We start from the raw sequence: 26,134 nt of genomic DNA, 5'->3' as shown, positions 1-26,134 counted from the left end.
GATCAGACTGGATACACAGCAAAAATGCACAATTTCACCCAATATATAGTCCCGAGTGACCAAACTGAGCTGAAATTGAGCAAAATCGTTCTAGTGTATGTGGCCCTTTACACACAATTAGAACAGCCAATCAGCATTTTGCCTCCCAGCCTGCAGCCAGAGAGTGAATGGATGTCAGCATGCCGATTGGTGGATGGCCTGAAAAAAGTGCTGACAGTCATTCATTGTATGGAAGCATGTGGAGGGACGGCGTGGACCTCAGGAGGGGTAAGATATGATATTTTTAATTATTATTTATTCCTATGAAAGGGTGGGTAGGGGCCCCAGTGTATTGCTTTGAGCAGGGCCTACAATGCTGTTAATATGGCCCTGATGGGCAGGCCTAAATGGGACTCCGGACTAAGTTCACTACTGCCTTGACATTGGAGTCTCTGGTGAATACACAATATGCACACAAAATACGATCGTGCAAAATGCGCACACGATTTCTCTCCACAATATAAATTACATTTGTGCCCAGTGATACCCATAAGGGCTGCAGGAATGTGCACACACAAATGAAAAGGAAGTCATTTCTCCGCACTTTTCTCTATAACAAATATAGTGAAACTATATTTTAGGCTTTTAGGCATTTTTGTAGATTCATAAATTATAATTTCTATCCTTTCTTTTTTTTTTCAGTGACCCCTCCTCTCAAGTCATTGCGTGCAAATACACATCTCTATTACAGGACCTGTCACTGCTGAGAATACCATGAGCATGGCAACCCTCCAAGTGATTTCTGTAACCTCTGAATATAATTAGTATGACCCAAGCAAGTACCGAGACAGAATTACACCTACAGACGGACTATTAGTAAGACATAAACGTTGCTTTCCTACCACCACCAATTAATCCTCTGCTGGTCGTCTGGAATGCAGCCAATGCATTATCCAATGACTATTTGTATACACCATAGATGTAACAATACTGTATATACATTAATAAATTAATATCCATTTTTTCCATATGACCCAGCAAGCTAATATACTTAAGCGTCCTCTCTTGTTTTTGAATAAGATTACCATTACCCTCAAATGCTTTTTCCTCATGTGTGGTATAACGTGTGATGGCTTCATAATTACTTTACAAAAAAATAATTTGAAACCAAGGTCATAAATCATATAATAAATTAGATCGAAACGATGCAACTAAATACAAGGCATCTAGTCAACATGGTATCATTAAAAAGTTGAAAATAATTTTTTCACACATTCTAAATTAATTTATTCTTCCTTCAAAATATCTTACTATTTATTTGAAATTGGTTCAAATAACAAAAATGAAAAATGTATTCCAACCGGTCATTATAAAACTTTAGATTGATAGGAAGTATCTACTGTGCTATAGACAAGTGACCAAGTCGTATATACTAAAAAGGATAATATAAAAATTGCCCCATCAATAATGGGACAATTTTCATACACCTCCGTGGATCAATTGTTTTGCTATTTATATAAACCTTTTTTGTAAACTATTTTTGTATACCTTCATCTCATTAATTTTGTTGGTATTTCCCTGGTATATTGTACTAATTAGAGCAGCCTGTGACGAATCCCCGGCATAAACTGGCACGGACTTACAGGCACAGACATGCCGGGAGAACATCACTTAAGATCGATTTAAATAATGAATGTTTAAATGAGGAATTAGTGTAACATATATTTTCACTTCTTATATTTTTTATATAATATTGATAACGGTGTAAGTGTATATAAAGATATTATTATGTTAGTTGGAACCATTCCTTTATGAGGAGATATTCTATTGGTTGATGAGATCAGGTGACCTTAGCTTTAAAAAAGACAGGATCTACAGATGGCGGCATAACTTGGAAAAGGAGCACTGCACGCTCTGAAATGCGTTGTTTTGCCGCTTCTAAATCACAGCACCAGGCTCACTACATAAGACGCTGAGTGAAGACGACAGCCGGGTAACGACAGCAGGGTGTATCCGGGAATTCTTGTTGGTCACCAAAGCTTTATGCAAGTGTCTGCCGCTGTTAGCTGTATTATAGACGGACTTCTTTGTTGTACCATTTTTATTTTATTAAAAACTTTTTTATCTGATGGTGGTGAGGATCATCTATCATTTGATTTAGCATCGATGTCAAAGAAACCCTTGATGTGAACATGAGACAGAAACAAAATGTAAGTGTGTCTCCTATCAATCCGAAGTTGTCACTGTGTTTTATACAAAGAAACTGTTACATGATTGCGGGGCAGAATCAGAAAGTAAGTGTATTCTCTCTGGGTCCCTATGTGAGCTGATATATATTATGGCAGCTATTTTCCCACAAGATGGAGGTATCCATGTTTAACTGTTAAGAGAAACCATTGGGTGCTGGTGGACGGTTCCATTCTTCTTTAAATTTATAAATAGCACCTAGTAATGGTGACTGGCATTGAGAGTAACAAATGAACACACCGAGAAACTATGGGGAGTGCCCAGCAATGGTGACTGGCACTGAGAGTAACACAGGAGATCACTGGAAACTGTGGAGAGCACCCAGCAATGGTGACTGGAACTAAGAGTAACACAGGAGCACACTGGAAACTGTGGAGAGCACCCAGCAATAGTGACTGGCACTGAGAGTAACATAGGAGCACACTGGAAATGGTGGAGAGTGCCCAGTAATAGTGACTGGCACTGAGAGTAACACAGGAGCACACTGGAAATGGTGGAGAGTGCCCAGCAATAGTGACTGGCACTGAGAGTAACACAGGAGCACACTGGAAATGGTGGAGAGTGCCCAGCAATAGTGACTGGCACTGAGAGTAACACAGGAGCCCACTGGAAATGGTGGAGAGTGCCCAGCAATAGTGACTGGCACTGAGAGTAACACAGGAGCACACTGGAAATGGTGGAGAGTGCCCAGCAATAGTGACTGGCGCTGAGAGTAACACAGGAGCACACTGGAAATGGTGGAGAGTGCCCAGCAATAGTGACTGGCACTGAGAGTAACACAGGAGCACACTGGATACTGTGGAGAGCACCCAGCAATGGTGACTGGAACTAAGAGTAACACAGGAGCACACTGGAAACTGTGGAGAATGCCCAGCAATGGTGACTGGCGCTAAAAGTAACATGGCAGCAGATGGAGCACAATGGACTGTGGAGCCAACTCTGGAACAATTGCACACAGTAATTAAGATTGCAGACTAAAACAGATGTTGTTCTGGCAAAGAACCATGGCCAGGGAGAGACTAATACAGTACAGGGCACCCGTGATGCTGATAGGTCACTGGAGTCATGTGCAGGGAATCAGGTCTGAGACTGTATAAGCAGCGGTCAGCTGGTTGCAGGCAACATGGCGGAGCCTATATCTTAATGGTGGCGGCTCCAGATGTTGGAACAAACAGTCTTTGTCAGCAATACAGAATGGGACATGTTCTGACAGCTTGGGAGAGAGAGGCCACCATGATGCGACAGTGCTGGGTACAATAACGGGGACTGCTAGTCCAGCGTGTGACAGGCATGTTTTGAATGACATTTTAATGGCATTTTAACGATTTAGGTCAAACCCATTGATAAGCTAAGGTGTCGCTTCATAAATATACCCTAAAGGAGCCAAATACTTATGTGACTGAAAGGTCAGTTGAAAGGAAACCACCTAATTGTAGAAACTGTTTTTATTTAAATTACCTTGCTCTAAAACACTTCATGTGTGGAGAATTCCACTCCCCTCAATCTTTAGAATAAGGTTGGCTCTAATGTAATTTCTTGACTTCTTGCAGCTCAATCACGCTGGGAGTTTTGTGTATATCGTAACACTTGAGCCAAATTGCACTGCCTTCTACTGCCTGTAATCCCTAATGACATGGTAATGACTTACTGTATTGGTCAGTAGCTTTTGCTCTAACATTTTTTTTTTGCTTTTCCACGTTATGCAGTGTGTCTTGCCAGTACTGTATTTTCTTTCCTTATAATCTTCTTTAAACTCAGTCTCACTTAAAGCAGGTACAGTAATTAATTTCCAGTCTTGTAATGTAATAGGAGCTTAATGGCAGCACTTTTCCAGCAGCTCCCGAAGTCTCACCAGTTATACTCTATACGGTATGAAGTTAATATCTCGGCTCTAGGGTTAGGCTAGGGGGTAAGGGTTAGGAAGCAGAAAAGGACGGCTAGGATTAGGCTGTGGGTGGGGTGGGGTTAGTGTTTGGAATAGGGTTAGGGTAAGGGTTAGGCACTCGGGGGAGGGTTAGGGTTTGGCATAGGTTAAGGGCTAGCCACTAGGGGGAGGATTAGGGTTAAGCTTTGGGGGAGGGGCTCTAGGGTTAGGCTGGGGAGGTAAGGGTTAGGGTGCAGAAAGGGATAGTTAGGGCTAGGCTGTGGGAGGTGCGGGATAAGGGTTAGAATTGGGTAAGGGTTAGGCAATAGGGGGAAGGTTAGGGTTAGGCATAGGGTAAGGGTTTGGCACTACGGGGAGGGTTAGTGTTAGGCTGCAGGAGGGAACAGTTAGAGTTAGGCTGTGTTGAGGAGGAGGTAAGGGTTAAGCTGCAGGAGGGAGCAGTTAGGTTTAAGCTGCAGGGGGGATGGTTAGGTTTAGGCTATGGAAGGGGACAGTTAAGGTTATGATGTGGAAAGGGATGGTTAGGGCTAGGCAGAAGGAGGAGTGGGTTCAAGTTAGGATGCAGGAGGGTGGTTTAGGAATAGGAATATGGCGTGAGAGTTAAAATACTTACTGGGATCTGTTCTGACCATCTGGATGGTGACTTCCTGTGTATTACTGCCATCCACTCTTTACCACTCCTTACCACAGGCAACGGCTGCACAAACTTGGATCCATTTACTTACCTCCTTGCTGACCTCAGTTGGCACACACATCACCTGTATCATCAAAACTCATGGACAATGCTCCCCCCGGCCCCCACACCTACTGCACTATTTTGCTGCACTAATTGGTGATAATGGCAGAAACTTTGCGGTGGCAGCATAATTCTAGCATAGTAAATAGGGATTCCAGAGTGGCCAACTGAGAAATGCAGTTGTTGTTTGGGCGAAAATCTATAGTATTGAATTAAACAGTTTTGTTACATTTTTGGTTCTGTAAGGATGTAAATCTAATGATCTTTTTATTCCCTGTTTGGAAATTGCATTGTTCTGCCCTTATACAGTACATGGTTCTGTGGCCTTAATATCAGCTATACAATAGAATTAGTAATAAGAACAAATGGTGCTAGGAATATGAATGGAACTTTAAAATAATAATTTATTGGTAATTTCTGTTATCTATACATAAGTAAAATCTCAGTGTTCGACTATGGTGTGCGTGTGTGTGTGTGTGTGTGTGTGTGTGTGTGTGTGTGTGTTTGTGTGTGTCAGGGTCAAAACAAATAATGGTGCTTTTAATGTTGTTAGTATGTGATAACAGATAACAACAAAAAACCAAGTACACTTCATTGACCCTATCTATTTTGGACAGCTAGTCTGCATGTGACTTCTCAGAAAGTCTCACAGTCCTGCCTGCTTTCATAGGTACTGTATGGCCCGGTTTAGCTTGGTTGCCTCAGCCCCACCTGCGTTGTGTCCTCAGTGCAGTCCCCAGGTGTAGGCACACCCCTTTTCTTTCTTTTGTAGGTGGATCTCTACAGCCCAACACTGAATCAGTGACTCCTTTCCCCCAACTATCTTAACTCCATCACACACGCCCTCCCCAGTATACAGCAGCAATTTAGAAGGAGCCATTTTTATGATGACGTGATCTCATCTTCCAAATTCCTGTATTTCTTTTTTTCTGATTTTATGCAATCACATTGTATGCTTGTTTGAATCCTCCTGCAGTTGAGTGACCAAACTTTCAAATTTCGCACCAATTTCCCCAATTTTAACATATTGTAGATAAAGCCCTTCCTGCTTCTTCCTCTATTTTACAATTTCCAGATCATTTCCTTGAACATTTAGCCTAATATTCTGTTTACCCGCATCCATCTCTTTTTGGCTGTACTTAACTTTAGATTGTCCCCCAGCAGTCCACACATTGATTGTAATGTCAGGAACTAAGACACATCAGAGGTCAAGACTTTCCAAATTTCTTTCCATTTCCAAGATATTGACGACATCAGCTTTGAGCAGCTCCACATTGGCATACTGTCTTTTAAGTGGACTTGTTGAATAAGGTAAGTACCGTAATTCTCTAGACTGTCAGTTTCCATTGGTTGGCCAGAACCTTCATATTCTACAACAGGGTTGAACTCATTGCCTGCCATATGTAGTTCTCAAAATTCATTATTAGACACCATTATAGGCATGGAGAATTCAAAGTGACCTTCTGAGAATCTGGAGGAGATGCACTAAGAAGTGAAAAGAAGAGTGAAGAAGTGAACCAGTGGAGAAATTGCCAATGGCATCCAAAAGGCATTGAAGTAACATTTAGGGTGGATTTCAATTGTTTGAAAGGTCTGTTTGGAGTCTGCTTTTCCTGTCTATTAGATAGGAAAAAAACAAACTCCCAACTGCCTTTTCAAACAATTGAATATCCCACTTATAATTTGCATATAATTAAATTATACAAAGAAGCTGATTGGTTGTTATGGACAACTTCTCCACTCTTTTCACTGCTTAGTACATCTCCCCCTCTGTCAGTAGTACCCCTTTTCCACCTGCGAGCACGGGTCGCAGCCGGGAGCCTGACACGGGAGCTGCCCTGCTGCGACCCGTGCTCAGCCCCTTTCCCATCAGCAGTTACCAACCCGGCATATTGCCGGGTTGGTGACGCTTCCAGTGACGCGGCAGGGGCGGCGCTGGGAGATCACATGATCTCCCAGCGCCGCCCTTCCATACAATGTAAACGTGAGCCGTGTCGCATCGACACGGCTCCCGTTTACACTACAACCCTACCCGGATCATTCCCGTGTCCTACCCGGGTAGATAGCCGGGTAGGATTCACGGGTCACTTGATCCGGGTTTTTGCGGGGGGACCCTTTTCCGCTGGCAAAAAACACGGGTAAATGCGCGCCCCCGTGCATTTACCCGTGTTTTTTGAGCTAGTGGAAAGGGGGTATTATTTTCAAAAAGTGTTCTACTTTGTGGCCAATGATACAGTAACATCATTAACCTTGTGTTCTTCTGCAACTCCAATTTACCCACAAAGTTTGACTTTTTTTCTCTGCTACATTGTCTTTATTCATAAATTGACATATTAGGAGCTTTCAATCCTTCTAGTGCAAGATCTATTTAAATCCATCCCTCATAAACTAATTCAGCTGCATTTTAAGTCCTGGCATGGTTAAATAAAGGAGCTATTTCATGTACATGCATATAAATGGTTACATGCAATAAGTTATCTCTTTAGTGTTAGTGTGCATGACTCATCAACCACAATAACATCACGTGTCTGTGTTATTGTGCATGACCCATCAACCACAATAACATCACATGTCTCAGTAACCAGACTTAAAGATGAGATTTATTAGACTGCCCTTGCATATTGTTTACTTGGCTCCATTAAAGGATCTGCATTTGCCCAAGCCTGTCACTGTGTTTATGGAGCATCACAGTCAGTGGCGTAACTAGAAAATATTCTCCCCCGAGCCAAAACATTCTCTGGCGCCTCCCCCCCCCCCCATAATTGGCACTAGTAAAGCAATGAATCTGTGCCGTGAGCCACAAAAAGGGTGTGGTCTTGCTGAAATGGGCATGGCTTTGCATAAAGGGGTGTGACATTTCAGGAAAAGACTACCTTATACCCCAGTTTTGCAACCTGCACGCCCAGACGTTGGCCACCGCAGGAAAAAAAAATAATCCTGATTCATGCCACTTACATTATTTGTCATTTTTCCTCCTTATAGTAATGCCCATTATACATTATGCCACATACTGTAATGGCCCTTAGACATTATGCCACACACAATAATGCCCATGACACAATATGCCACACTCCATAATGCCCCCGACACATTATGCCACACACCGTAATGCCTGTGACACATTATGACACGCATCGCAATGCCCGTTATACATTATGTTACACACTGCAATGCCCCGATAAATTATAGCACATACAAAGCCTGTGACGCATTATGACACACACCGCAATGTCCGTGATACATTATGCCACACACTGCAATGTCTGTGATACATTATGCTACACACTACAATGACCCTGAGAAATTATACCAATTATACCACATACCACAATGCCTGTGATATAGCATACCACACACCGTAATGCCTGTGACACATACCGCAATGCCCATTATACCCTATGCCACACACAGCAATTCCCATTATAGATTTTGCCACACACTGCAATGCCCCTGAGACATTATACCACATACCACAATGCCCGTGATATAGTATACCACACACCGTAATGCCTGTGACACATTATGACATACACCGCAATGTCCGTGATACATTATGCCACACACCGCAATGCCCATTATACATTAAGTCCTACAGTAAGGCTTCTAATTACTTTTAAAATACCTGCTCGTTGCCAGGGGTTTCATGCTCTTGGTTCCATGCACGGTGCCAGGGGTTTTCATGCTCAGGGTGTCATGCTCGTTGCCAGGGGTTTCATGTGCTGGGTTTCAAGCTTGTTTCCAGGGGGTAATATTCGTTGCCATGGGTTTCATGCACTGGGTGTCATGCTCGTTTCTACGGGGTAATGCTTGTTGCCAGGGATTTCATGAGCTGGGTGTTGTGCTTGTAACCAGGGGGGTAATGCTTGTTGTTAGGCCTGTGCTCCCAGTGCCACATATGCCCCTAGTGCCAGATATTTCCCCACAGTGCCAGATACACATATGCCCCCAGTGCCCCATATGCCCCCCCCCCCAGTGCCAGCTACACACATAGCCCCAGTGCCAAATATGCCCCCCCAGTGCCAGCTACACATATACCCCAGTGCCAAATATGCCCCCCCAGTGCCAGGTACACATATACCCCCAGTGCCAAACATGCCCACCCAGTGTCAGGTTCAGATATACCTCCCAGTGCCAAATATGCCCCCCCCCCAGTGCCAGGTACACATATACCCCTAGTGCCAAATATGCCCCCCCAGTGCAGGTGCACATATATCCCCCAGTGCCAAATATACCCCCCAGTGTCAGGTACAGATATACCCCCAGTGCCAAATATGCCCCCTCAGTGCCAGGTACACATATACCCCCCAGTGCCAGGTACACCCCCCAGGCTCCCCCGCTGCTGTGTGTTTTGGGAAGGACATGGAGGGCACAGTGCACACCTCTCCTGTGTGTCCCTCCTGGGTCTCCGGCGGCAGCCGCGAGTCTGTCAAAAGAAATGCCGGTTCATGAGCCAATCAGAGCTCACGAACCAGCACTTCATTTAACAGACATGCCGCTGCCATCAGAGACCCAGGAGAGAAACACAGGAGAGGTGTGCACTGTGCCCTCCGTGTCCTTCCCAAAATAGCAGCAATCAGTGGCGGCGGCGCCCATGCAGCCCTGCATCTCCAAGCGATCGCAGTGGCTGTGAGGCCCTAGTTACGCCACTGATTACAGTGCTACCTTATCATATTGACTGCTGTTTATTTTCTATTACCTGTATCCTGTTTTCTTCAATCAAACTTTGTCTGGTTTGGAGTCAATGTGTGAACTAACCTCCTTGCTCACATCCACTATGCACCTACCAACTTGTAAGCATCTGCCAATAAGGAGCCCAACTCTTTATAAGTCAATATGAACTTCATGCACGTTCCTGCTATCAACTGCAAAAATGTGTGACCTGGTCATATCATTATCATTCTGATCACATGGAAACAGAGTTTTACCCTGGGAAGCCATAGACATTTTTTGTAGTCTTCTATACAGGGGCAGATTGGGTCATCAGACGTCTGGGAGAGTTCCCATTGGTCCAGCTCCGTGCCCCCCCCCCCCCCCCCATGACTCACAATACTGCGGGGATTAGTCAGCTGCCACAAATAGAGCTCAGCTATTCTTCCCTGTTCACCCATTGTTCTATCCTCCAGCCCAACATTTAATCATTGGCTCACCGTACACACCTACAGTATCCTAATGCCACCACACTAATATAGTCAAAGGTTAAAGCCATCTCTGCATATTTTGGTTCCTGTGTATCCAGTAGGGACAATTCCTGCATGAATTCTCCAAATTATATTGGTTGACAACTCAGGTTCAAAAATATTTGCTAAACAAAACAATTCAATAGTTTGTACTATTTGTATCTATGACCCATAGAGATTAACCAGGTGCCACTTAATACCTTGCTCCTATCGGTAAGAAAGGTCCTTCTTCAATAGAGAAAGCAGGGTCTGACCATTTTTTTTTTTGGGAGGGGGGGGTGGGTTACTACACCCATGAAGCAAGTTCTACAGTGCATCTGGTCTGATCTTCAATGAGGTGCTTTGTGATTCAGCAGCATATAAGCAGCTGAGCCAATCCACTCCCAGTAGGCTCTCTTCTGTTGTTAATATGTAACCAACATCAGCAATAGTACATAATTATTCTAATGTTGCATACTTGGAGAAGATCCTGTAGATTTGGTCTGTGGTCTGAGGAAAGCATAGAAAGCATAGAAGCATGGGCATAGCAGGAAATGTTTTGGCCATATAGCAAAATTGTAAATAGGCCTTCTATGTAGCATCATAAAGCATACTCACCACACTGTCTGCTCCATATAAAAGGGCAGAGTACTTATCGCAATAGCAGAAATCTAGTGTATTAGACTGAATTCTATATTCATTCATTTTCTTTCTTCATTATGTTTTAAGTCATGTATCTGACTTGATGTTTTTGTTCTTTAAGGCACCTATTGCCTCTTGCACAATGCACCCAGTGCCACCACAAAGACTGCAAAAACAATAAGGGTGGTCTGTTGATTGGAAGGTTTTCTAAGGATTCAATGAAAGAGTGTTCTGTTGTTGGTCAAGTGCTTCAGGATAAGAGGAATTAATGCACAGTATCTCTTTGAAGTTGCTCTTATGAGATTGTATATAAGGTAACAAAAGGAATAGCATCTGAGTTAATTAGCATGAGATATTATTCGGTGCTGTGTACTGTGAGTATAGTTTAATGGTGGGCGACAAAAGGTCGAGTAGCAGTAACATAATAGGCAGAAGAATTATTTATAGGGAAGCGTGGAGCTGATGGAGCTGATCACTTTAAGTGCTTGAAGTTCCCACTGTGTTCCATGGCAGGATTTGTTGATTATGTCATTAACTTTGAAGCGGAAGTACATTAGGGCATGATGAGGATGGAGAATTCACAGAAATCAACTCGGAATGACCCCCAAAGACTGAAAAGATGATGTTGTCTGTTCCACAACATTGGGGGCCATTCCGAGTTGATCGCTTGCTAGCTATTTTTTGCAGCGCAGCGAACAGATAGTCGCCGCCTATAGGGGAGTGTATTTTTGCTTTGCAAGTGTGTTATCGCTTGTGCAGCCGCCCTGTACAAAAACATTTTGTGCAGTTTCTGAGTAGTTCTGAACTTACTCAGCCCTTGCGATCACTTCAGCCTATCCGGGGCCGGAATTGACGTCATACACCCGCCCTGCAAACGCTTTGACACGCCTGCGTTTTTCCAAATACTCCCAGAAAACGGTCAGTTGACACCAACAAACGCCTTCTTCCTGTCAATCTCCTTGCGATCAGCTGTGTGAATGGATTCTTCATAAAATCCATCGCTCAGCAACGATCCGCTTTGTATCCGTACGACGTGCATGTGCATTGCGGTGCAAACGCATGCGCAGTTCTGAACTGATTGCAGCACAGCGAAAAATCCTAACGTGCGATCAGGTCGGAATGACCCCCATTGTCTTTTGAATCTTTTTACGAAAGTCCCATGAGTGCCACCATCTTGGAAACGATTATATATATATATATATATATATATATATATATACGGGAAGTCCCACACTCTCACCCGACAAAGGTAACGGCTGGGGTGCCAAATCAAAGTCTGATCCAATCACGGGGTCAGACTCATAGTACAGTACAGTGTATCTCCACATAGCAGTGGAGAAAGATCGCACTCTCCAGACTTGCGCAATATGATGTAAATGTTAAAGTCATTTATTCAAAAGCTTGGTTCCATGTAACTTTCATGTCACAAAAATATATACACATAGAGGGCTCAGCAACGTTTCGGTCCTGTGCTCGGACCTTTCTCAAGGTATATGCCAGTCAGTATAAAGTCAAGACATCGGTAGCATCAGCGGCAACATCAAAAGGGGAACCAGGACCTGCATAGGGCCTCCCAGGCCCCCTATATATACCTAAGTGTTAATGAAAGAATAGTCATGTGTCTAGCTGCTGCCGGCCACGTCACTTCCGGTCAACCGGAAGTCGCGTTCCGTCCGGAGCAGTGCTATAACTAATCATAGCTGTAATTGGTGCCCCCATGTAGGCCGTGTGGAGTAATGTGGTTAATGAAGCCCCTAATGCCTGCCGCGGTTAGCCACATTCTATCTACGGCTGTGCCACCGGTAACCACGGTCACCGGCGTCACTTCCGGTAAAACCGGAAGTCATGCGCTCCACGCTAATAGCGCTATGCATTTCAACTAGTTACTGTGTGCGATGGCAGGAGGCGGGGCCGTGGGTCATGTCTGGGACACTGTGAATACAAAAACTTAGCAATCTAATATATACTGTATACACAGGGGGTGTTATTAACGGTATATCGGGGACCTGGGAAACCACACATAGCCAATATACATTAGTCAAGAATAAACATACATTGTGGTATGCGCTACGGGCGTCACACCAGTTAAGGCAATAATACTGATCTACCCATACATATATGAAGTAAATATATGTGAAAAAATTATGAAAAAGTGATGACCCTGTGCGTACAAGCGCTATAGGGATAAATACATAACTAAGGGCTATACAGCTCAGAAAGAGGGGGGGAAATTGAGGGGGAATGCCCACTTGGGTTAGGTCAGATGTGTCCAAAAGTTATGAATATCCATAATATATCATTACACAATAGTGAGCTGGCATCGTCCTTGGGCGGGAGTGCCGACACTGACCAAGTCACCACTAGGGCCAGCCAGGGTACCAATCGAGTTGGCCTGTGTCAAATTGTCAATAGGGATGGTGCGATTTTAGGACAACAGTCCACACGCCTACTTGAGAAATATAGAGAGAGGATTATTCTCGTTCATCCCTCTGGGAGATATAGTATCTAGTCGGTGGATCCAATAGCTTTCCCTCCTTTTCAGTGCCAGGGTTCTATCTCCTCCTCGGACGGGTGGTGGTACCCAATCAATCAGTTTACACCTGAGATTGGATACCTGATGTTGATATGCCAACAAATGTCTTGGTACCGGTTGCTCCGCCTTCTTGGATTCTATGGCCTGGTGGATGGTCGTCCTGTGATTAGCCATCCTATCACGGAACCGCCTTGATGTCATTCCGACATAATACAATCCACATGGACATGTAAGAATATAAATGACGTGGTCCATCAAACAGTGTCATTTATATTTAATCTTGATGGGGCGTCCAGAATGTGGATGAGGGAAGGTGGGGCCGGTAAGCATGCTCCTGCACGTGGTACACCCCGTGCATTTGAAGCACCCCGGTTTCTGCTCTTGCAGCCATGTTGTTCTGCTGGGGACGGTCGGGGTCGCTGTTGGTCTCAGAAAAAGTTGTTTAAGGTTTGGTGCTTTTCGGTATGCCATCATCGGGGGTCGTGTGTTTTTCGCCTTCAGTGCAGGATCTGTTGTGATGATGGGCCACCTCTTACGGAGGGCTTTACTAATGTTACCGGACTGGCTGGTGAAGACCATCCTATCGGTGTTGGTGTTTGGACTAGGGGATACGGTGCTGGGGCTCGTATTGGTGGTGTCCAGTGCAGTAAATTTTTCATGAGCTCTATGAAGACAACGTTGTATACAGCCATCGGAATATCCACGCTCACGGAATCTCAATGACATATCCTGCAACTGTTGCTCCATATTCAATAGGTTGGAGTTATTCCGCATAACTCTCAAGAATTGTGAGATGGGCAGATTCTCTTTGAGTGCTGGTGGATGTTGGCTGGTGGAAAGGAGGAGGGTATTTCTATCGGTGGGTTTCCTGTAGAGCGTTGTGTTGATCACATGTTCTTCTATGGTGACCGTGATGTCAAGAAAGTTAATAAGGTGGTCATCGATCTGATGTGTGAATCTCACCGGGCTTTCCAATTCATTTAACACCATGACCATCTGGTTGAACATCTCAGTCGTCCCAGTCCAGAGGATAAAAATATAATCGAAGAACCGTTTATACATCAAAATGTGAGCCCCATATGTTGGCAGGATGTGCTTCTTCTCGTAGGCCGCCATATAAATATTCGCATAAGCCGGCGCCAAATTTGAACCCATAGCGGTCCCGGACCGTTGTACGTAGTGCTTGTCCAAGTAAGAAAAATGGTTAAACTTCAGGACTGCTTCAGCTAATTGAATAATAAAGTCAATCGGCGGGTTGGCTGGAGGGTGGGCACTAAGGGCCTCCCTCAGTGATTGCAGACCTTCTTCATGCGGTATGATGGTATACAGTGAGCAGACGTCCATGGTTGCCAGTCTGACATCTCCACTTAGATGTGGTAAGTCGGAAAGTTTGGTGAGAAAGTCCATGGTGTCCCTGATGTAGCTATCTGACTGCTGTACTATTGGTTGCAAAAATGAATCAACGTAGACTGCCAGTGGTTGCAACAGTGAATTTTTAGCCGAAATGATTGGCCTACCTGGTGGGTGAGAGAGTGTCTTGTGGACTTTAGGTAAAGTGTATATAATGGGACACACTGGGTGGGGGACTGTGAGAAATTCAAAAGTGTGTTTATCAATCCACTTGGATTGGAGACTGTGTTGTAGTAGATGATCTACTTGGTTTTTGAAATTGAAGAAGGTCTGCAATCACTGAGAGAGGCCCTTAGTGCCCACCCTCCGGCCAACCCGCCGATTGACTTTATTTTTCAATTAGCTGAAGCAGTCCTGAAGTTTAACCATTTTTCTTACTTGGACAAGCACTACGTACAACGGTCCGGGACCGCTATGGGTTCAAATTTGGCGCCGGCTTATGCAAATATTTATATGGCGGCCTACGAGAAGAAGCACATCCTGCCAACATATGGGGCTCACATTTTGATGTATAAACGGTTCATCGATGATATTTTTATCCTCTGGACTGGGACGACTGAGATGTTCAACCAGATGGTCATGGTGTTAAATGAATTGGAAAGCCCGGTGAGATTCACACATCAGATTGATGACCACCTTATTAACTTTCTTGACATCACGGTCACCATAGAAGAACATGTGATCAACACGACGCTCTACAGGAAACCCACCGATAGAAATACCCTCCTCCTTTCCACCAGCCAACATCCACCAGCACTCAAAGAGAATCTGCCCATCTCACAATTCTTGAGAGTTATGCGGAATAACTCCAACCTATTGAATATGGAGCAACACTTGCAGGATATGTTATTGAGATTCCGTGAGCGTGGATATTCCGATGGCTGTATACAACGTTGTCTTCATAAAGCTCATGAAAAATTTACAGCACTGGACACCACCAATACGAGCCCCAGCACCGTATCCTCTAGTCCAAACACCAACACCGATAGGATGGTCTTCACCACGATGTTTGACAGCCAGTCCGGTAACATTAGTAAAGCCCTCCGTAAGAGGTGGCCCATCATCACAACAGATCTTGCACTGAAGGCGAAAAACACACGACCCCCGATGACGGCATACCGAAAAGCACCAAACCTTAAACAACTTTTACTGAGACCAACAGCGACCCCGACCGTCCCCAGCAGAACAACATGGCTGCAAGAGCAGAAACCGGGAGGCTTCAAATGCACGGGGTGTACCACATGCAGGAGCATGCTTACCGGCCCCACCTTCCCTCATCCACATTCTGGACGCCCCATCAAGATTAAATATAAATGACACTGTTTGATGGACCACGTCATTTATATTCTTACATGTCCATGTGGATTGTATTATGTCGGAATGACATCAAGGCGGTTCCGTGATAGGATGGCTAATCACAGGACGACCATCCACCAGGCCATAGAATCCAAGAAGGCGGAGCAACCGGTACCAAGACATTTTTTGGCATATCAACATCAGGTATCCAATCTCAGGTGTAAACTGATTGATTGGGTACCACCACCCGTCCGAGGAGGAGATAGAACCCTGGCACTGAAAAGGAGGGAAAGCTATTGGATCCACCGACTAGATACTATATCTCCCAGAGGGATGAACGAGAAAAATCCTCTCTCTATATTTCTCAAGTAGGCGTGTGGACTGTTGTCCTAAAATCGCATCATCCCTATTGACAATTTGACACAGGCCAACTCGATTGGTACCCTGGCTGGCCCTAGTGGTGACTTGGTCAGTGTCGGCACTCCCGCCCAAGGACGATGCCGGCTCACTATTGTGTAATGATATATTATGGATATTCATAACTTTTGGACACATCTGACCTAACCCAAGTGGGCATTCCCCCTCAATTTCCCCCCCTCTTTCTGAGCTGTATAGCCCTTAGTTATGTACTTATCCCTATAGCGCTTGTACGCACAGGGCATCACTTTTTCATAATTTTTTCACATATATTTACTTCATATATGTATGGGTAGATCAGTATTATTGCCTTAACTGGTGTGATGCCCGTAGCGCATACCACAATGTATGTTTATTCTTGACTAATGTATTAATGTATATTGGCTATGTGTGGTTTCCCAGGTCCCCGATATACCGTTAATAACACCCCCTGTGTATATAGTATATATTAGATTGCTAAGTTTTTGTATTCATAGTGTCCCAGACATGACCCACGGCCCCACCTCCTGCCTTCGCACACAGTAACTAGTTGAAACGCATAGCGCTATTAGCGTGGAGCGCATGACTTCCGGTTTTACCGGAAGTGACGGAGCGACACCACGGGTTGCTGTGGTTACCGGCGGCACAGCCGTAGATAGAATGCGGCTAACCGCAGCAGGCATTAGGGGCTTCTTTAACCACATTACTCCACACGGCCTACATGGGGGCACCAATTACAGCTATGATTAGTTATAGCACTGCTCCGGACGGAACGCGACTTCCGGTTGACCGGAAGTGACGCGGCCGGCAGCAGCTAGACACATGACTATTCTTTCATTAACACTTAGGTATATATAGGGGGCCTGGGAGGACCTATGCAGGTCCCGGTTCCCCTTTTGATGTTGCTGCTGATGCTACCGATGTCTTGACTTTATACTGACTGGCATATACCTTGAGAAAGGTCCGAGCACAGGACCGAAACGTTGCTGAGCCCTCTATGTGTATATATTTTTGTGACATGAAAGTTACATGGACCCAAGCTTTTGAATAAATGACTTTAACATTTACATCATATTGCGCAAGTCTGGAGAGTGCGATCTTTCTCCACTGCTATGTGGAGATACACTGTACTATATATATATATATATATATATATATATACACCAGGGCCGGCTCCAGGCACGTTCGACTAGAGCGGCCACGCGGGGCGCCACCCTTAATGGGCGCCGTGCGCTGGCACCGCCATCTTTGTGCCTGGAGCCAGCCTGCAGTGCTCCCTGGCCTAAACTTAAACTGTTGTGTATGCGGCTGTGCGACTCCGGCGTCTGACGTTAGACGCCGGGCAGCTGCGCACACAAGAGTTTTAGAGGAGCCGCCCGCGTCCTCAGCGGCACTTCCCCTCCCGCCACCACCGCAGGTATCGTGAAGCAGTGTATGGATTGGGCTTTGTGTGGGGGCACTGTGGGGGCATATCTTTCACTGTGGGGGCAATTATGTATCTGGAAATGTTTGGGCATGTCTGCACTGTGGGAGTATATCTTTCACTGTGGGGGCGTTTATGTTTCTGGCACTGTGGGGGCATATCTGCACTGTGGGGGCATTTATGTATCTGGCGCTGTGGGGGCATTTATGTATCATGCACTGTGGGGTCATTTATGTATCTGGCATTGTGGGGGCATTTGTGTATCTGGCACTGTGGGGGTATATCTGCACTGTGAGGGCATTAATGTATCTGGAACTGTGGGGGCATATCTGCACTGTGGGGTCATTTTATGTATCTGGCACTGTGGGGGCATTTATGTATCTGGAACTGTGGGGGCCTTTATGTATCTGGAACTGTGGGGGCGTTTATGTATCTGGCACTGTGGGGGCATATCTGCACTGTGGGGGCATTCATGTATCTGGCACTGTGGGGGCATATCTGCACTGTGGGGGCATTAATGTATCTGGCACTGTGGGGGCATATCTGCACTGTGGGGGCATTTATGTATCTGGCACTGTGGGGGCATTTATGTATCTGGCACTGTGGGGGCATATCTGCACTGTGGTGGCGTTTATGTATCTGGCATTGTGGGGGTGTTTATGTATCTGGCACTGTGGGGGCATATCTGCACTGTGGGGGCATTTATGTATCTGGCACTGTAGGGGCATTTATGTATCTGGAACTGTGGGGACATATCTGGCACTGTGACGATTTATGTATCTGGCACTGCTGGGGGGCATGTCATGTGTAGCTGGCACGGCTGGGGAGCATATCATGTAGTGTTCCTGCTAGGCGTCTGTGGCTAGGCAATGTGTCTCAGTGCTCTGCCTGGCGCAAAGTGTCTAACGTGCTCTGCCTGTCGCAGTGTGTATTAGAGATGAGCGGGTTCGGTTCCTCGGAATCCGAACCCGCCCGAACTTCAGCTTTTTTTACACGGATCCGAGCGACTCGGATCTTCCCGCCTTGCTCGGTTAACCCGAGCGCGCCCGAACGTCATCATGACGCTGTCGGATTCTCGCGAGGCTCGGATTCTATCGCGAGACTCGGATTCTATATAAGGAGCCGCGCGTCGCCGCCATTTTCACACGTGCATTGAGATTGATAGGGAGAGGACGTGGCTGGCGTCCTCTCCATTTAGATTAGAAGAGAGAGAGTGAGATTGAGACAGAGACACTTGATTTACTGGAGCTTAGGAGTACTAGAGAGTGCAGAGTTTACTAGTGACTGACCACTGACCAGTGACCACCAGTGCAGTTTTATTTAATATAATCCGTTCTCTGCCTGAAAAAAACGATACACAGTGACTCAGTCACATACCATATCTGTGCTCAGCCCAGTGTGCTGCATCATCTATGTATAATATCTGACTGTGCTCACACAGCTTAATTGTGGGGGAGACTGGGGAGCAGTTATAGGTTATAGCAGGAGCCAGGAGTACATACATATTATTAAAATTAAACAGTGCACACTTTTGCTGCAGGAGTGCCACTGCCAGTGTGACTGACCAGTGACCTGACCACACTGACCACCAGTATAGTATACTATATTGTGATTGCCTGAAAAAGTTAAACACTCGTCGTGTGACTTGTGTGGTGTTTTTTTATTCTATAAAAAACTCATTCTGCTGACAGACAGTGTCCAGCAGGTCCGTCATTATATAATATATACCTGTCCGGCTGCAGTAGTGATATATATATATTTTTTATATCATTATTTATCATCCAGTCGCAGCAGACACAGTACGGTAGTTCACGGCTGTAGCTACCTCTGTGTCGGCACTCGGCAGTCCATCCATAATTGTATACCACCTACCCGTGGTTTTTTTTTTTCTTCTTTATACATACTACATCTCATTATCATCCAGTCTATATTAGCAGCAGACACAGTACAGTACGGTAGTCCACGGCTGTAGCTACCTCTGTGTCGGCACTCGGCAGTCCATCCATAATTGTATACCACCTACCCGTGGTTTTTTTCTTCTTCTTTATACATACTACATCTCATTATCATCCAGTCTATATTAGCAGCAGACACAGTACAGTACGGTAGTCCACGGCTGTAGCTACCTCTGTGTCGGCACTCGGCAGTCCATCCATAATTGTATACCACCTACCCGTGGTTTTTTTTTCTTTCTTCTTTATACATACTACATCTCATTATCAACCAGTCTATATTAGCAGCAGACACAGTACAGTACGGTAGTCCACGGCTGTAGCTACCTCTGTGTCGGCACTCGGCAGTCCGTCCATAATTGTATACCACCTACCCGTGGTTTTTTTTTCTTTCTTCTTTATACATACTACATCTCATTATCATCCAGTCTATATTAGCAGCAGACACAGTACAGTACGGTAGTCCACGGCTGTAGCTACCTCTGTGTCGGCACTCGGCAGTCCATCCATAATTGTATACCACCTACCCGTGGTTTTTTTTTCTTTCTTCTTTATACATACTACATCTCATTATCATCCAGTCTATATTAGCAGCAGACACAGTACAGTACGGTAGTCCACGGCTGTAGCTACCTCTGTGTCGGCACTCGGCAGTCCATCCATAATTGTATACCACCTACCCGTGGTTTTTTTTTCTTTCTTCTTTATACATACTACATCTCATTATCAACCAGTCTATATTAGCAGCAGACACAGTACAGTATGGTAGTCCACGGCTGTAGCTACCTCTGTGTCGGCACTCGGCAGTCCGTCCATAATTGTATACCATCTACCCGTGGTTTTTTTTTCTTTCTTCTTTAGACATACTACATCTCATTATCATCCAGTCTATATTAGCAGCAGACACAGTACAGTACGGTAGTCCATGGCTGTAGCTACCTCTGTGTCGGCACTCGGCAGTCCATCCATAATTGTATACCACCTACCCGTGGTTTTTTTTTTCTTCTTTATACATACTACATCTCATTATCATCCAGTCTATATTAGCAGCAGACACAGTACAGTACGGTAGTCCACGGCTGTAGCTACCTCTGTGTCGGCACTCGGCAGTCCATCCATAATTGTATACCACCTACCCGTGGTTTTTTTTTTCTTTCTTCTTTATACATACTACATCTCATTATCAACCAGTCTATATTAGCAGCAGACACAGTACAGTACGGTAGTCCACGGCTGTAGCTACCTCTGTGTCGGCACTCGGCAGTCCGTCAATAATTGTATACCACCTACCCGTGGTTTTTTTTTCTTTCTTCTTTATACATACTACATCTCATTATCAACCAGTCTATATTAGCAGCAGACACAGTACAGTACGGTAGTCCACGGCTGTAGCTACCTCTGTGTCGGCACTCGGCAGTCCGTCCATAATTGTATACCACCTACCCGTGTTTTTTTTTCTTTCTTCTTTATACATACTACATCTCATTATCATCCAGTCTATATTAGCAGCAGACACAGTACAGTACGGTAGTCCACGGCTGTAGCTACCTCTGTGTCGGCACTCGGCAGTCCATCCATAATTGTATACCACCTACCTGTGGTTTTTTTTTTCTTCTTTATACATACTACATCTCATTATCATCCAGTCTATATTAGCAGCAGACACAGTACAGTACGGTAGTCCACGGCTGTAGCTACCTCTGTGTCGGCACTCGGCAGTCCATCCATAATTGTATACCACCTACCCGTGGTTTTTTTTTCTTTCTTCTTTATACATACTACATCTCATTATCATCCAGTCTATATTAGCAGCAGACACAGTACAGTACGGTAGTCCACGGCTGTAGCTACCTCTGTGTCGGCACTCGGCAGTCCATCCATAATTGTATACCACCTACCCGTGGTTTTTTTTTCTTTCTTCTTTATACATACTACATCTCATTATCAACCAGTCTATATTAGCAGCAGACACAGTACAGTACGGTAGTCCACGGCTGTAGCTACCTCTGTGTCGGCACTCGGCAGTCCATCCATAATTGTATACTAGTATCCATCCATCTCCATTGTTTACCTGAGGTGCCTTTTAGTTGTGCCTATTAAAATATGGAGAACAAAAATGTTGAGGTTCCAAAATTAGGGAAAGATCAAGATCCACTTCCACCTCGTGCTGAAGCTGCTGCCACTAGTCATGGCCGAGACGATGAAATGCCAGCAACGTCGTCTGCCAAGGCCGATGCCCAATGTCATAGTACAGAGCATGTCAAATCCAAAACACCAAATATCAGTAAAAAAAGGACTCCAAAACCTAAAATAAAATTGTCGGAGGAGAAGCGTAAACTTGCCAATATGCCATTTACCACACGGAGTGGCAAGGAACGGCTGAGGCCCTGGCCTATGTTCATGGCTAGTGGTTCAGCTTCACATGAGGATGGAAGCACTCAGCCTCTCGCTAGAAAACTGAAAAGACTCAAGCTGGCAAAAGCACCGCAAAGAACTGTGCGTTCTTCGAAATCCCAAATCCACAAGGAGAGTCCAATTGTGTCAGTTGCGATGCCTGACCTTCCCAACACTGGACGTGAAGAGCATGCGCCTTCCACCATTTGCACGCCCCCTGCAAGTGCTGGAAGGAGCACCCGCAGTCCAGTTCCTGATAGTCAGATTGAAGATGTCAGTGTTGAAGTACACCAGGATGAGGAGGATATGGGTGTTGCTGGCGCTGGGGAGGAAATTGACAAGGAGGATTCTGATGGTGAGGTGGTTTGTTTAAGTCAGGCACCCGGGGAGACACCTGTTGTCCGTGGGAGGAATATGGCCGTTGACATGCCTGGTGAAAATACCAAAAAAATCAGCTCTTCGGTGTGGAAGTATTTCACCAGAAATGCGGACAACATTTGTCAAGCCGTGTGTTCCCTTTGTCAAGCTGTAATAAGTAGGGGTAAGGACGTTAACCACCTCGGAACATCCTCCCTTATACGTCACCTGCAGCGCATTCATAATAAGTCAGTGACAAGTTCAAAAACTTTGGCCGACAGCGGAAGCAGTCCACTGACCAGTAAATCCCTTCCTCTTGTAACCAAGCTCACGCAAACCACCCCACCAACTCCCTCAGTGTCAATTTCCTCCTTCCCCAGGAATGCCAATAGTCCTGCAGGCCATGTCACTGGCAATTCTGACGAGTCCTCTCCTGCCTGGGATTCCTCCGATGCATCCTTGCGTGTAACGCCTACTGCTGCTGGCGCTGCTGTTGTTGCTGCTGGGAGTCGATGGTCATCCCAGAGGGGAAGTCGTAAGCCCACTTGTACTACTTCCAGTAAGCAATTGACTGTCCAACAGTCCTTTGCGAGGAAGATGAAATATCACAGCAGTCATCCTGCTGCAAAGCGGATAACTGAGGCCTTGACAACTATGTTGGTGTTAGACGTGCGTCCGGTATCCGCCGTTAGTTCACAGGGAACTAGACAATTTATTGAGGCAGTGTGCCCCCGTTACCAAATACCATCTAGGTTCCACTTCTCTAGGCAGGCGATACCGAGAATGTACACGGACGTCAGAAAAAGACTCACCAGTGTCCTAAAAAATGCAGTTGTACCTAATGTCCACTTAATCACGGACATGTGGACAAGTGGAGCAGGGCAGGGTCAGGACTATATGACTGTGACAGCCCACTGGGTAGATGTATGGACTCCCGCCGCAAGAACAGCAGCGGCGGCACCAGTAGCAGCATCTCGCAAACGCCAACTCTTTCCTAGGCAGGCTACGATTTGTATCACCGCTTTCCAGAATACGCACACAGCTGAAAACCTCTTACGGCAACTGAGGAAGATCATCGCGGAATGGCTTACCCCAATTGGACTCTCCTGTGGATTTGTGGCATCGGACAACGCCAGCAATATTGTGTGTGCATTAAATATGGGCAAATTCCAGCACGTCCCATGTTTTGCACATACCTTGAATTTGGTGGTGCAGAATTTTTTAAAAAACGACAGGGGCGTGCAAGAGATGCTGTCGGTGGCCAGAAGAATTGCGGGACACTTTCGGCGTACAGGCACCACGTACAGAAGACTGGAGCACCACCAAAAACTACTGAACCTGCCCTGCCATCATCTGAAGCAAGAAGTGGTAACGAGGTGGAATTCAACCCTCTATATGCTTCAGAGGTTGGAGGAGCAGCAAAAGGCCATTCAAGCCTATACAATTGAGCACGATATAGGAGGTGGAATGCACCTGTCTCAAGTGCAGTGGAGAATGATTTTAACGTTGTGCAAGGTTCTGATGCCCTTTGAACTTGCCACACGTGAAGTCAGTTCAGACACTGCCAGCCTGAGTCAGGTCATTCCCCTCATCAGGCTTTTGCAGAAGAAGCTGGAGACATTGAAGGAGGAGCTAACACGGAGCGATTCCGCTAGGCATGTGGGCCTTGTGGATGGAGCCCTTAATTCGCTTAACAAGGATTCACGGGTGGTCAATCTGTTGAAATCAGAGCACTACATTTTGGCCACCGTGCTCGATCCTAGATTTAAAACCTACCTTGGATCTCTCTTTCCGGCAGACACAAGTCTGCTGGGGTTGAAAGACCTGCTGGTGAGAAAATTGTCAAGTCAAGCGGAACGCGACCTGTCAACATCTCCTCCTTCACATTCTCCCGCAACTGGGGGTGCGAGGAAAAGGCTCAGAATTCCGAGCCCACCCGCTGGCGGTGATGCAGGGCAGTCTGGAGCGACTGCTGATGCTGACATCTGGTCCGGACTGAAGGACCTGACAACGATTACGGACATGTCGTCTACTGTCACTGCATATGATTCTCTCAACATTGAAAGAATGGTGGAGGATTATATGAGTGACCGCATCCAAGTAGGCACGTCACACAGTCCGTACTTATACTGGCAGGAAAAAGAGGCAATTTGGAGGCCCTTGCACAAACTGGCTTTATTCTACCTAAGTTGCCCTCTCACAAGTGTGTACTCCGAAAGAGTGTTTAGTGCCGCCGCTCACCTTGTCAGCAATCGGCGTACGAGGTTACATCCAGAAAATGTGGAGAAGATGATGTTCATTAAAATGAATTATAATCAATTCCTCCGCGGAGACATTGACCAGCAGCAATTGCCTCCACAAAGTACACAGGGAGCTGAGATGGTGGATTCCAGTGGGGACGAATTGATAATCTGTGAGGAGGGGGATGTACACGGTGATATATCGGAGGATGATGATGAGGTGGACATCTTGCCTCTGTAGAGCCAGTTTGTGCAAGGAGAGATTAATTGCTTCTTTTTTGGGGGGGGTCCAAACCAACCCGTCATATCAGTCACAGTCGTGTGGCAGACCCTGTCACTGAAATGATGGGTTGGTTAAAGTGTGCATGTCCTGTTTTGTTTATACAACATAAGGGTGGGTGGGAGGGCCCAAGGACAATTCCATCTTGCACCTCTTTTTTCTTTTATTTTTCTTTGCGTCATGTGCTGTTTGGGGAGGGTTTTTTGGAAGGGCCATCCTGCGTGACACTGCAGTGCCACTCCTAGATGGGCCCGGTGTTTGTGTCGGCCACTAGGGTCGCTTATCTTACTCACACAGTCAGCTACCTCATTGCGCCTCTTTTTTTCTTTGCGTCATGTGCTGTTTGGGGAGGGTTTTTTGGAAGGGACATCCTGCGTGACACTGCAGTGCCACTCCTAGATGGGCCCGGTGTTTGTGTCGGCCACTAGGGTCGCTTATCTTACTCACACAGTCAGCTACCTCATTGCGCCTCTTTTTTTCTTTGCGTCATGTGCTGTTTGGGGAGGGTTTTTTGGAAGGGACATCCTGCGTGACACTGCAGTGCCACTCCTAGATGGGCCCGGTGTTTGTGTCGGCCACTAGGGTCGCTTATCTTACTCACACAGTCAGCTACCTCATTGCGCCTCTTTTTTTCTCTGCGTCATGTGCTGTTTGGGGAGGGTTTTTTGGAAGGGACATCCTGCGTGACACTGCAGTGCCACTCCTAGATGGGCCCGGTGTTTGTGTCGGCCACTAGGGTCGCTTATCTTACTCACACAGTCAGCTACCTCATTGCGCCTCTTTTTTTCTTTGCGTCATGTGCTGTTTGGGGAGGGTTTTTTGGAAGGGCCATCCTGCGTGACACTGCAGTGCCACTCCTAGATGGGCCCGGTGTTTGTGTCGGCCACTAGGGTCGCTTATCTTACTCACACAGACAGCTACCTCATTGCGCCTCTTTTTTTCTTTGCGTCATGTGCTGTTTGGGGAGGGTTTTTTGGAAGGGACATCCTGCGTGACACTGCAGTGCCACTCCTAGATGGGCCCGGTGTTTGTGTCGGCCACTAGGGTCGCTTATCTTACTCACACAGTCAGCTACCTCATTGCGCCTCTTTTTTTCTTTGCGTCATGTGCTGTTTGGGGAGGGTTTTTTGGAAGGGACATCCTGCGTGACACTGCAGTGCCACTCCTAGATGGGCCCGGTGTTTGTGTCGGCCACTAGGGTCGCTTAT

The sequence above is a fragment of the Pseudophryne corroboree genome, chromosome 6, assembly GCF_028390025.1.
Source record: "Pseudophryne corroboree isolate aPseCor3 chromosome 6, aPseCor3.hap2, whole genome shotgun sequence".
Lineage (NCBI taxonomy): Eukaryota > Metazoa > Chordata > Amphibia > Anura > Myobatrachidae > Pseudophryne > Pseudophryne corroboree.
This window is presented reverse-complemented; position numbering follows the sequence as displayed.